This window comes from Lissotriton vulgaris, chromosome 1_1, assembly GCF_964263255.1.
Source record: "Lissotriton vulgaris chromosome 1_1, aLisVul1.2, whole genome shotgun sequence".
NCBI classification, from domain to species: domain Eukaryota; kingdom Metazoa; phylum Chordata; class Amphibia; order Caudata; family Salamandridae; genus Lissotriton; species Lissotriton vulgaris.
In genome coordinates this window covers 1,741,137,189-1,741,151,698 of record NC_141685.1, presented here as the reverse complement: position 1 = coordinate 1,741,151,698, position 14,510 = coordinate 1,741,137,189, and the positions used below count along the sequence as shown (strand labels likewise).

General features: G+C 43.9%; 1 protein-coding gene across 1 annotated transcript in view; it reads left to right on the top strand.

Moving 5' to 3' along the window:
• The window catches only part of CAND1 (cullin associated and neddylation dissociated 1), a 348,469-nt gene that overhangs the window by 103,935 nt on the left and 230,024 nt on the right, over window positions 1-14,510 (top strand). The gene's annotated exons all lie outside the window — the stretch shown is intronic.

The following is a 14,510-nucleotide window of genomic DNA, read 5'->3' as shown; positions in this document are numbered from 1 at the left end:
TCTACTCCGTTAGATGCGTATAAGCTAGATATAAATATTATCCAGACTTCTTCCGCAATAGAGATAGGGATGGGGGTAGTTCTTGCTCCACATCCCTTCCCTATTATGGACCAAAATTCTCTAGATTTGTTAAAGGCCGAAGCCTCTCTTAACCTAATCCAGAGAGAATCTTCTTTTTCTCTTTTTATTTTGGTTCTCAGTCTGACCCTCCTTTTTAGTAAGGCTTCCTTATTTAAAGGTAATGATATACTAGGAGGGACATGCAATTTCTTAGGATTTCTAATTTTCTTTGCTGTCATTATGAGCTTCTACAAAAGGATTTCAAAGTGAAAAAATTCCCCACCCTGCCATTCATCTAGTTCTAATAAAGTTTGGGCGAGAATAATTTGTACATCCTTCATAGTGATAGTGTCCCAGAAGCATCTTCCAGACTTACAATTAATAGAAACTCCTTTATTGACTAAAGACCAAGAGTCAGTATCTGGAGGTTGTAATGAGACAATTATGTTAATCAAATTATGGTCACTCAGGGATGAGTGAGAGATCATTATGTCTCGAATAAAGGAGTATGTATCATAGTCCGTAATTACGTAATCCAGGATGGATTCACCCCTAAATGACCCGTGTGTAAAGTTAGCAGGAGTGTCAGAAGGCATTCAACCGTTTACAATTAGCCCCTCTAAGGAGCTAAGTTCCTCAAGCAATATCTTTCCTCTTTTATTAGTTTTTATTTTACTAGGAAAGATTGCTTGAGGTATATTATATGCTTCTTCCTTGGATTTGTTTCTGAACATGTCTAAACTTAAGTTAGACACTTTGCTATTTAAGTCACCCATGAGTAGGATATAAGGGGGCTGATCGAGCTCTAATAATTGTTTTACATAAGAAAACATTTGCTTTAAGACAGTATTAAAAATATCTTCCGGTGGAATGTATGCGTTTAAAATTACAAGTGAAGACCGTGTACCTACTGATGCTAGATTATTAATAGTTATTACTTGGAAAAGATTACTAGTGTCCGTATAATGGGAAAATTGCCATTGTAGTGAGTTAGATAAAAAACAGGCAATTCCACCTTTTGCATGACCTTTTTTTGAAGGTGTTGCGGCGGCCTCAAGAACAAAATAATCTTTCCCCCCGTAGAGGATATTTTTACACCATGTTTCCTGTATACATAGCACATCTGCATTCAAAGAAAGAAGAAAATCAAGCTTCTCAGGGGAATTATGGAGACCTGCTGCATTCCAGGAGATGACTTTTAATTGTCTGTTAAAGATGTTAAAATAGTCGTGAACTGTTTGATGTGTTATTCGATAAAACTCCTGGTAACCAATTCCACTGCTGGTTGTCTTCTATTTGAGGAGAGTCCATATTCTCAGGAAGGGGGACTACCTGAGAGACCATGCGCTTACCTCTTGAGATCCAGATTTTTAGATCTTTATTATGGGTGGTCGGGACTTCCTGCCTAGAACCCAACTTTGTAGTTCCTTCTCTAAAGCAGATACGCTTTCCATTGTTACAAAAGGGTAACGCGTCAATCCCTCTACATTGAAAAGCTTCTGCTTGTTGAAAAACGAGGTTAGCAATTATTTTTGAGCAAAATTTAACCCTAGCTCGTTGCCCATTTTCACATCTTATTGCTGATACCAGGTCGATATCACTTGACAGAATGAGTTTTAAGCTTTCAATGTCCTTAAGGCAATTGAGCAACCAAGATCTATTCAGATTTAGGTCAATCAAATATGGGAAGAAAATCCAGTGTCAAAGTATCCACACATGGGGTAGAATCTTTCAAAGGCTGAATAGTTGAGGACATAGTCACTTCAGATGGAAGCCGAAAAATAGGAGCAGATGGATTAAGTACCCTTGTTACTATAGGCATATTTCTTATGTCTTCATCGACTGGTGCAGGGAGTTCTATCCCATTAACTTCAGAGCATAGGACTCCCCCATTCCTAGTGCTGACAACAGGGGTACCTTCTACTACAGAGTTGGTAATGCGACCCACTGCCTCTTTTCCAGGAGTATCCAATAATGGGGTATCTGCTATTTCTATAGCATCAGACGCTTCAGTTGTTATGCGCTTTTGAAAAAGAATTTGCCTCTGTCTTTTCTTTTTGTACTTGCGAACAGGCTTCCTATTTTTCCCTTTGTTCTTTTTACTTTTTTCTTTTGCAGTTCCCTTAGTCCCTAGGATTCCTTCGGATTCTTTTTTCTCCAGATTAAAAATGGGAAAAAGTTCATTTCCAGCAGTTTGGTTAACCTATACCAGACTTTCTTCCTTCAAGATTGGTTCTATTTCTTTCCTCCTATTTAAGGGAGATGGGGTAGGGGTCTCAGAAGGCTCATGTATATCTACCTTTAATGTCCTCCCCACCAATGCATTTTTTCTCAATGAGTTATTGCTGTCCGTGCCTTTTTGGGAAACCGATTCAGTGGGGGGAATAGACCCATTCGCAATATTTTTAGCCAGTAATACTTTCAATATCTCAGTAACCGAGTCCATAATGCAATCCGAACTCACTGCAAATTTCCCCAGTAAGAGTAATATAGAAGCCAGTAAATCTTCAAATGCTATCAAAGAGTCAGAGATCGGTTTTTCATTTTTTGGGTAACCAGATGCAGTAAGGGAGCGGATCCCTGATAGATTAAGTTGCTGAGATTTCAGATCACTCTGCATTGAGGGGATGTCATTAGATGTTATAGAGGGAGTGCTACTATATAGTAGTAATCCTGATGGCATTGCTCCATTTGGCGTTTTAGTTGGATCAGGCTGGTTCACAATTCTCTCGTCCATATAACGACCACAAAGTTCGAGATCGATACTGGACGGAATAGAGACTTCTACAATATCCTCCTCCGGGTTTTCTGTGCCCGTAAGAGTAGTATGCTGTATTACTTCCGAATTTGTTAACATAGGATCAGAGTAGTCACCTTTGGCTGAACATACTGGGAGTCTTACATCATTAATCTGAGGCCGGAGAGGCAGGTTTTTTTCCGCAGTTAGTTCAAGATTAAAGTCTTTCACTACATCGAACTGCGGTTCCTTCCGTGTTATCGTCTCACCATCATATTTTAATGGAATTTCCATAGTTTTATTCACAGGTTTTTCCCAGATTTGCAGTAACTGCATCTGTCCCTTAAGTTGAACGCTATTTTCATATTTATTCCTCAAGGGGTTAGATCTGGTTTTTATACATGACCTCCCCCCTAGAACTCTTCCAGAGCGTAATTTCTTTGCAGTCATGGCGCGTTGAAGAATTCTAACCTAGCAGCAGGCTTGTAGGACCAAAATATATTTATGTTATAAATAAAAGAGAAACAGTCAATAAATTACGAATCCACAGGGAATTGGAGTAATTGCTCGGCCAGGCGACAGATATATCTCCTCACAGATTATTCATCTGCAAACGTTATATAGTCATTCTTAATATAAAATGAAAATACCGGGGCCCAGCCCGGCCTACCTCGGCCTCTGAGGGCCACAGAGGGCCCGCCCTTTCGCCCCGGGCGCTCCCGCGACGCGGGGGTGATGCCCTTTTCAAGCGCCGCCTGGCGCGTTCACTGGCCAGGATTCCCGCCGCTAGGGCAGTCGGGAAATGTAGTTCCGTCACAGCAATGCCCTCCTCCGCTCTGCGGCCGCTATATGGGACAGACTGCGGCGCCGGGAGGGGTACAAGAACCGGCAAGTGACAGTATCCAGCAAAGCAACGTGAGGATTCCAATCCTGATACGGTAAGCAAAAGACAGCGCCACTTGCTCCGCCGGGGTGATGCCCTTTCCAAGCGCCGCCTGGCGCGTTCACTGGCCGGGATTCCCGCCGCTAGGGCAGTTGGGAAATGTAGTTCTGTCACAGCAATGCCCCCCTCCGCTCTGCGGCCGCTATATGGGACAGACTGCGGCGGCGGGAGGGGTACAAGAACCGGCACATGACAGTATCCAGCAAAGCAACGTGAGGATTCCAATCCTGATACGGTAAGCAAAAGGCAGCGCCACCTCTCTTTTGCTCCTTCACTCCACTGCCACCGCCGCTCCGTGCTCTGCGGTTCAATTCAATGCACGCTCGCGGCAGCTCCCCTCACTGCTACCGCTCAGCTCTCTGCTCCGTACTCCGCTCAGCCCCTCTCATGTGATCAATGTGCAGCAGGTCTGCTCTGCTCGGGCGCCTGCGATGACACGCCCTGATGTGCACCGGTAGTCAGGAAGCAGGAGTTAGGACTGTCGGGCGGTCAGGGAGGTCAGTATCTGTGTAATTGCTGCTGCTGTTACAGGGGGTTTAGTACAGCGCCTCCTAACCTTATGCACATGGATCACGGCTCCACAGCTCCTCAGTACCTGGCGCCTGGCTCGTTCCCGTTCTCCACCACTGTGTCTCTTGTGGCTCAGGCTGCTCCAGGCCCCAGGCTATACCGGCAGACTGAAGGCCCCCAGAAGTCCGCAGGAGCAAGGTCGAAGAACCCGCAAAAAGCCTGCAAGCTGCAAGGGTCGCGCGAGACCACGGAAAGCCTCAGCGGGGCTCAATGGAGCTCACCGGTTCCTTAAGGGGTTCGGCAGGGTAAAAGGGTAAAAGCAGAATGAATCGGCGAGGAGCGGCGCGGCGCCCTCCACCTCCTCGCGCTTGCTCTCACTCGCTCGCACAGCGTCTTCGCTGTATTCGCAAAACCTGGACTGGAGTTTACTTATATACTGTGCTGTTGAGTTTTGTGGCACGATGTGGAATTCTGTGGTGTGGATTCGATGTATATGGAGTGTTGTGTAATTGTGTGGAGTTGTATTATGTGGTGTGGATTGCAAATGTGTGTAGTTGAATTGTCTTGTGTGGAACTGTGGATAGCTTTACCTGTTTGGTGACGAAAAAGAAGAAATGGGTAGGAGCTAAGCTTCAGATCTGTATGTGTCTTAAAAAAAAGCTATTGCAGTTGTATTGAGTGCTGTTGCATGGTGTGGCATTGTGTAGAGTAGAGTGGTGGGGCATTCAGTGGCGTAAAGTGGAGTGCTTTTTTGTAGCATTGTGTGTAGTGCAGTTGGTTGGAGTAGTTTTGTGTGGCAGAGGAGGCAGGTTGCGTGGTGTTGTGTAAAGTGGAGTGGCATTGCAACAAGTGGCATTGCTTGGGTGGCGCTGCATTGATGCTGCATGGAGTGGTGTGGTGTGGTGTGGAGTGGAGTGCAGTTGCGTGGAGTGGCTTAGAGTGAAGTAGAGTGGCTTTGCATGGATCGGCATTGTATTGAGTGGTATGTGTAGTGGCTTTGCGTAGAGATGAGTGGTGTGGCGCTGCGTTAAGCAGAGTGGCACAGAGTATAATTGTGTAGAGTGAATTTGCTTTGCATGGAGTGGCTTTAGTAAAACAATTGCCTTAAAAGACAATACCGGATTCAGAACTACATTAAAGAATTGTAATTTAACTGCAGGGGGGGAGGGGGTTCTGGTCCCCTTCAGATAGGAGGACTGTGTAGTGGACCTAAAGTAGCATCACACGTCAATGATAGTCCACAGAAAATATGGCACTGACTGTTGTATCTAAACCAGTAATGAGAGGGTGATGGGTACAGGGGTTTGGTAGTCGAGTTCTAGGAGCTGCACCACAGTGGGCAATTGCTGAACCAACTCTGTAGGCACTCTAGAGGCTTCCTTAAAGGAACCTGAGATGGATATCGAAAACTGCAATGAAGCAAAGCTTGAAAGCCTGCACAAGTGTAAGGAGAACTGGGAGATGTGGCTATATTCTGATAACCGCTCTTCAAAATGGGTCAGACAAACCTGACCTCTCTGCTCTGGAATGCACTTTCTCTAGGGGTAGACAGCCAGGTGAGAAACCAGATCAGACCTTTTTCACAGATAGACACCCAGTAATTGTAAAGATAAGAATGGCATACAGTTGCACCAAGGATAATGGTATCCCAGGTAGGAGCAAATTAAATGAAATGAAAGAAGCATTTGTCTAGCGTATGGCTACCTGGAATCATCCCAGCACTCGGCGAAACTAGAGAAAGGTAACAGAACTTTAAGGAAAGAGAATAGTCTTTAATTGTTTGCGAAAGTCAAGGTGATTCGATCCCATATGAAGGAACAAAGGCAGTGAGTTCCAGAGTTTAGCAGCATTGTACGAAAACAGCCGACCTCCACTTCTGGCCTTCTTGGTCCTAGGGACCTCAACTAGGTGGAGCTCATCCGATCGCAGTTTTCTCTTGGTCTTGTATGGGCGAATCATGGATGAAATTATTAGAGGCCCATTCCCTTGCATGGATTTATGGACCACACAAAGGGCCTTAAAACTGATTTTTTTTTTTTTGCATCGGGAGCCAATGGAGGGAGAAAAGTGCAGGTTTTGCTGAATGGTGATTTAAAACTCCCAACAGCAGTCTAGCTACACAATTATTTACCATCTTAAGTTTTGAGACTACTGCAATGGGGGCACCCAGATATAGGGTATTTTTGTGGTAGCCTATCCTGGACAGTGTAAGCGATCGGACTAATACTTTTTTTTGCTTACAAAGGAAGCACTTTGCGGGTCATTCTGAGCAGGCCATAACAGGTAGCCACAGTCTTTCTGGCTTGTACCCTAAAGTTTAAGTTCTCATCTAACCAGATGCCTAGGCTCTTTATCTCGGTCTTTGAGATCGGGCCGGGGTCATGCATGCTGGCCATATAGTGCTGGATTTAAAATGTAAAGGATTGCCCAGGATCATGAGTTCGGTTTTCTCACCGTTGAGCTTGAGATGGGACATGCCCATCAACTTAGAAACTTCTATAAGACATAGTTAGAGGCCTTTAGACCTCTGATCTGCATGATTCAGTTCTACAACCAGTTGTGCATTGTCAGCGTACATCACCATGTGGATTCCAAATGGGACTACAATGTCCTCCAACGGGGCCATATAAACTTTGAAAAGAGTTAGGCTCAACAATGAGCCCTGAAGGACTTCACACTGTAATGCTTTGAAACCCTGTCATCCTCGAATACTTGAATCTCCCCTTCAGAAAGGAACGCAGACATTGAAGCGCAGTACCAGTTACTCTGGTGCTCCTAAGACTGTTAACCAAGATACGGTGATTCACTGTGCCAAAGGCCGCGCCTAGGTCGAGGAGTATGATGGCTGAGGACCCACCAGAATCTAGAATCTTTCTGCATTCTTCCACCACAGCTAACAGAACAGTTGTCAGTGCTCTGTTGCGGGCAGAATCCTGTTTGGGAGGGATGGAGCAAGTCGTGTGATTCAAGAAAACCAGACAAGAAGTGTGGTTTATGTATTTCTCAGTAATTTTGCTGCTCCCTGGCAGGAGAGAAATGGTGCGATAATTACCCAGATCTGTGGGATCAAGGTTGGGTTTCTTTAATAGTGTTTTCACCATAGCCCTTCTCCAATTGGTAGGGACTATTCTTGTGGAAAGTGAGGCATTAATCGGGCCGTGATAGTAGGGGCAATTATAGGTTCTACCAGTTTCAAGATCTTCGGTGGTGCCGGGTCTCTGGGTGACCCACTTTCGACTGAGGACAACAAAATGAGAACTGATTCCTCAAGTAGAGAAGGAAAGGCCTGCAATGAATGTTTAATTACATGCAGGCCCAGATCCTTGAACATGCTAATAGAATCATGCTCATCGTCAGTCTGGGGAAGACGTTTAAGAATATTCTGTACTTTGGCAGTAAAGTACTCTGCCTGATCATTGCAGCGCTGACCCGAGGTGTCTGGTGTAACAGGAGGGGTGGGGGCTTTGAGCAGTTTTATTTATAATGAGAAAGGTTTCTCTAGGGGAGTTGGCAGCTAACAGGATTTTTTCCTCGTAATAGGTGGCCTGGGCTTTTTTTTATTTCTGCCTTATAAACGCCGATGGCCACCCTATATTCCGACTTCTTGTAGGGTGAGAAATCTTTACTCCAATTTCTTTCCAATACTTTACAATGCGGTTTTAAAATGCATAGTTCGGGGAAAACCAAGGAGTACTTATGGGATCCACCAGTCTTTTTTATTAATATTTTAGGCAATACTACATTCAGTGAATCCTCTATCCAATTACAAAAATTGTCATTGGCTGTGACTGGGCTAGTATCAGGCTTCGGTTTGGTCCTTTCTAATTCATGGGCCCACTTGTCCATCGTAAGCTTTGGCTAGGGACAAATTAAGGTACGTATGGGCTCGGTTTGAGGTTTGGTGACCAGAGGGGACCAGTAGAAAGGGATAAGGAAATGATCGGACCATAGGAGAGGAATAGGATCTTCGCCTTTTAGGTCCTCTAGGTTAGAAAACAACGGGTCAAGGAGGTGCCCTTTCACATGAGTTGCTTGCATGATCTTCTGTGATAATTGAAAGGCTGTAAGGTCTCGTGCTAATTCTAGAGCAATAATGTGCCTGGATCGTCAAAATGCAGATCAAAATCTTCAAGGAGAGAAAAATTGGCCGCAGAGCTGGCCTGATTAACAACTGCTTCTAGCAGAGGGTGTAAATTCTATCGAAAGGTGGACATTCTCACAATCAGAGAGAGCGCTTCCAAGCAGGCAACAGGATAGGTGTTCTTTGCATATAATAGCAATGCCACCGTCCTTACCAGTTGTTCTATCAACCCTCTGCATCAGACACCCCTGGGGGAGTGTTTGAACAATATCTGGTTCCAATATCTGGTTCTGAGCTAGGGGTAAGCCATGTTTCAGTAAGAAACAAGACTTGTGGGTCCGAGTCTTTTAGGATTATTGAGTTCTCAGTTGTGTGCTTAGGCATAGATCTACAATTCCAAGTTTGTAAGATTCCTTGGACAAAGTAGGTGCAGTGATGTAAGAGGGAAATTCAAGCTTACATGAAGGGCACCTTTCAGGAAACTTTTCGGGCAGGACAGAATGGGTGCATATTGCTCTCAAAGTGCTATTAAGCTGTTTGAGCTGTAAGCTGGAGTAACAGGGGGAAACGATGCAGGGGTGCAGGGGTTCTGGCCCCTGGGCCCGATCGGGTGTGGACGGGCGCAGACTGGTTTGCCTTAGGCGCGCCCGCTGCACGGTCGCATCATCAGCGTCTTTATGCATTGGGGTCCGGCATCCGGATCAGCAGCTAGAGCGCTGATCCGGCGGCCAAAGTGCAAGTGCGGAATGCACAAAAAAAAACCTCTACCCACTAGAACATTGAACACAGCTCAGTAGGATTCAGTGGTAACAGGTGAAACAATTTAAAGTCCAATGGTAACACACTTAGCGCACTGGACTGTTTACTAGACAAGAGACACAAAGATTTTGAATGTCAGCTCTACATAATTTTGGTGACTCGACTCACATTTATTAAAGCAGGAGTGTTGTGTGGTAAGCTACATGAGCTGAAGAAAGAGGAGAAAACAGGGAAACAGCAGGAAAAAGATGAAAAATCAAAAAAGTCTTAGGGAGCTCTTCTTAAAACATTGATAAGACCGTTCCAAACCACATAATTCAGATAAAAAAAGGGAACTTGTGAGGTCACCCACAGATGCAGAGAAAGAGGGGGTGCACATTTCACATGAACGTGTAGTACTGGCGGTAATTTACTCAGCTTCTGGTACCTACACTAAGTGAAGTTGAGAACTGGTAAAAACCAAGAAGGAAAATGGCATGCATAACCATTGACAGCAAATGCTTCACAACACATGTTGGTGGTTCAACTCATATAACCAAATCGCATTTTACGGATTCCAGGCAGTCGTAGCCTTTGAATTATGAGATGGTGCCACCATTCAAAAGGGGCATTAATATGAGTAATAGCTGCCATCTAAAGTAGGTTGACAGGGCTTCGGCTCACAAAGCCAAACACACATACCAGCCCACTTCGACACTGATGATTACATTACATATAAACATTGATTTCTAACTCATATATCAGCATGCACAGAAAATAGAGCTCAAATCAGTCTTCAGAAAGCAGCATATGAAAAAGATACAGTATAAGCAATACATGTATACCCATCTATAGGACCACTTAGCATTCTTCAAAAGGTGACAGTACCGATGTTTACTGTAAGCAAAAATAAAGAGAAGTATTGTAGCACAACTTTTCCTTATTTGTCTCGCTCTTGAAGTGTGATGGTTCGGGCAGGTGTTTTGAGGGACACACAGGACTAACTTTGAGTTTGAGCCATCTCGGGGACTAGGGTGGCAATGAGGAGGGTGAGTCTAAAAGACTTTAGGCAAATCGGGGAGAGAGAGCAGAGTGTGTGGTGGAGGAGTGGCGGGGGGCCGGGGGCAGGAGAGTGAAAGCAAACCAGCGCAGCAAGAAGGAGCTCATTCATACCTGCAGTTCTCTGCAGAGACTAGAGCCTGTACATGGCCAGTGCAGCTGCGAGGGGCAGGGCAAGCACAGATAGCGGTGCCCTCTGGTCTGAGGCAGGCTGCAGCACATCGCTCCCTCTCGTCCCCCTGGATCTGCTGCTCTGCTGAGAGGCAGGCCAGGCTCTGTCCCCGTGAGTGATTGGGATCGGTAGGAGGAAGAGGAAGGGAGAGCACAGAAAGTGGGATGGAGAAGCTGGGAAATGGACAACAATGAAAGCGAAACCAGCGCAACGCTCGTGAAACTGGCGCCGTGTTGATTATGTATGCTCACAATTATTGAAAAACAAGCAGGGTGGGGTAAGGGAGCGAAGTGAAAGGAACAGAACAGGTGCCCTTTAAACTCCTCTGATGATGAGCAGGAAATAAATGCAAAAGAGTACCTGCAACAGCAGGTAGGAGAAACTCATTTAAGAAAGTAGTCCTCACAGACTGTAAATGAAACATCCTGAGTAACAGCACAAGTAAAAGGGCCAGTCCTTATAGGAGGTTACAAAAGCAGACAAGGCTGTACTAAGGAAAGAGTACCAAGCCTATTCATGAATCAAAAGCAACAATTTAGAATGGACAGTAACTGGAGCCAATTGAAAAGATGGGTGTCAAATGGGTGGAGCTTCAAGTCCATTCCTGAACACAGCATGTCTCGAAGAGACAGTGCAAGCTCTGCCTAGGCGAGACCTAAAAATTAAAAGGACTGGGTCCCTACAGCTCAGGCAAGACTAAAAAAATATGCAGTCTTCTATCATGTATGTGTCTTCCCGATTCTTTCAAAAAAGCTCATTAAATGAATCTGTGACCGTTTGAACTATCTCGGAGATCTAAGTGTTCTAGAGGTAACCATTTACAGCTGACATCAAGGTTTGTTACGTTTATATAAGCTGCTGACAAAGCCTTGAACCTTATTGTCACAAAAAAGTATTGCAGCTGCTTACCCAAGCTGTTGGTAAATGATTGCATTTGGCAATTAATTTAATCATAATACTTGGTATGTAATTTTACTTGTTGCAAAGGCGTGATTATCGGTATTCTTGGCTTTTGTCTTATGGGGCTGGAGTCCCAAAGATAATGAGATTTTGTTCTTGCATCCTCACTTATTTATCGAACTTGGATACATCTAATTTCTTATTTTTAGGTCTCGCCTGAGCCAGCACATGTGCTGCCTGGCGAGACATTCAGTGAGTGGGCTTTAAAAAACCTACCACAGCTTTTTGTGTGGTCTAGAGCGTGTGCTTATGCACACTGTAAAGCGCATTCCTCCCATCACTCGATCAGGAGGCATCTGGCTTTCCTCTCGCTTGCTCTCCCAAGTGCGTGCTTCAACGCTCCTCCCCCTCTCCCACCACAGTGCGCGTCTCACAGCCCTGCGTCTTGCTTTTGCATTGAATCGACTCCCTACATGTGGTGGCCATCTCCATCGGAAAAGTGTCATTTTTGTGTTACAAACATAAGGGCAAGTTTCTCATACAACACAAGTGCTTCACTTCTGCCGTTTTAGCTTTTGTTTGAACTGGTAGCGCACCTTGGAGCTTTAAAGTCTACTGCTCTCATTCTAAGCCGTCCCGATTTCGCTTTCCGCCCTCCCCCACCTTCCAAGTGCAAATGAAGCATTTGTCTCCCCTCACCCTTTCCCTGTGCATCGAGTGAGACACCATCCACATAGTTTTACATTTGCGTTGAATCGACTCACTACATGTAGTAACCATATCCGTTGAAAAAGTTTCATTTCTGTGTGACAAACATAAGGGCAGGCTTCTCTTACAACATAAGTGCTTCACAGCTGCCGTTTAATTTTTAGTTTGCACTGGTAGCGCACCTTAGAGCTTTAAAGACTGCTGCTCTCATGCTATGCCGTCCCCATTCGCTTTCAGCCCACCCCCACCTTCCGAGTGCAAATGAAGCATTTCTTTCCTCCTCACCCTTTCCCAGTGCATCGAGATAAACCCCATCCACATTGTTATCTGGAAGAGGAACATTTAGGCCCTTTTCTACAGGTCACTGGCCTGCTGTTGAAGAACATCATGGGATCGCGGAGGTAAGACTGGGGGCGAGAAAAAGACACAAATGGGAGAGGAGCAGTTGTTGTTAACCTTTTTAAAGGTAGGATTCCAGTCTTCATTTGCTATTCGCTGCTCTTTCCTGTTTTGTCGGCACGAAAACCTTGCAAGCAATATTTTTTTAAAAAATGTTTTAATAAATGTTTTCATTAGCTACCACCACTTTGCACTTGCAAGATCTTGAGTAATTGCCTAGCCATCAGTAAACGTGGAAATCCCAATGCCTTCCACCACACTAAAACTTAACCACACCAGTATTTACTGACTTTAAAAAGTTAAGCTATGTACTTTATCCGTCCCGTTAAACTTTCGGGTGAATTAATGCCAAACGCTCTGAATGCTACCCCACAGTAGTACCAGTTCTTTTCCTTCTCACTTTTTTCTCTTTTAAGATACTCGCTATCCTCTGTCTCTCCTTAACTGCTCTTCCATGGCTAGCCAGCTCGCTTTTCGTTTCTCTGATGCCTCATTGCTGTCACAGCAACTGCACTGTGGTCCTGTGTCAGTCGTCGACATGCTAATACAAACATACAGAACTTGTTTACTAACTGCATACGCAGAAACCCCAGTGCCAATAAACACAACACCAATACATTGTATTTACATTGCATTAATCCAGTGTAAACCAATTAAAGCAGTGCATTTTTAGTATCCTTCATTTTCTGTGTACATCAGCTTTCTCTTTACTGTATATGTGATAGGTGATAAACAGTAATTTGTCAATTTTTGGACAACCGGTTTCAAAACCAGCATTGGCATAGCCAATAGGTCTCCCCTTTGGGACCTTAGAAGTGTTTAGTTACCCAGCACAATATCCTTGGTGCAACAACATCAAGTGTTGCATGGCTAAACCCTTATAAGGTCCCACCGGCGAGACCTATTGGCTATGCCAATGCTTGTTATATAATGCTTTTTTTGCATTGGTTTTACATTACTATACAAATAAACATTACATTCAGGGCCCCACAACTTTTAAATGTATAGCATGCTTTGAAATATATTTGGAGAACATTCAACTTGATAAAACGAGATAATTTAGAATGAACGTTTTCTTGTCAGCAGCTCGTATATATTTGTGGCTTGAATGTGGCTTTTCATACATCTAAATTGGATAAACAGGGCCTTCTAAACTGTGCCATGTCTCATTTTATAAGGCTGTGATTGATAGTCTGAGTTGGACTTTTATTGTTTGCCCTTGATATTACAAAGATACTAGGAATATGAGATAGTTTTTGAAAAAACCCCAAAATCTGTCAATTGATTGAGATAATCATATTGTGCCTTATCAGACATTTTTTTTAATTATTGAATCCTGTTTCAAGCTGCCGAGCTTTGTGTGTCTTTAAATCAGTTTTACATTTTTTTATTTAAATGTAAAAATGTATTAATGGATATCGTTTCAAGTCTGTACGTTTCATGCATTTTAGTGGGTTGGCAAAAGACCAGTAAAGCTCCTTCCACAGAAACCTAGCACCTAATCGGCAAAGGTGTATGTGGCTGCAACTCTTATCCGTTGAAGTCTGTTTGCATATCACAAAGCTAGACATCTTTTAATACATTTGTAATCTATGCTTGCTTATAGTCGGACTCACGAACGGTGGGCCACATGACAGATTTCTTTCTTTAGACACCTTTTTGGTTAAATGAGTCAATTTTTCCTGCCTACTTTTATAGACCAATTTTTGGGGGAATATGCCCTCTACCTGTCTGTTTGGGTAGATTGCTATTTTGTTCAGTACTCGTGAATATCAGTAAAAGTTCTGATTATAAAGAATGCTAAGTTATTTACTTGTAGTGCATCTTCCCTAGTTCTCTATCGTGGACATACTCATTGAATTCTAAGCAACCCATCTTCCCAGCAGTCCCTTAAAATTTGCTAATTAAGTTTAGTTTAAGATGCTTCCTGCGGAGTGTACTTCAATATATACCTGGCCAGATGTATCAAACAGTTTTACCCATTCTGTGTCTGTAGGAAAATGTGTTCATAGATCTGGGCCACCATCTTTTGACTGCTTTTTCAGGTCCGGCTGTGTAACCGCAAAGTCCCCGCTGGTCACACTATGCCACATGTCTGACTTAATTTCATTTGATAACTTTTCATCCAGAAATTAAAACATTTTAAGGCTGTGGCCTCTTTGTGTATTCTTTGCATACAATAAACTTGTGTTTTCTTAAAGTA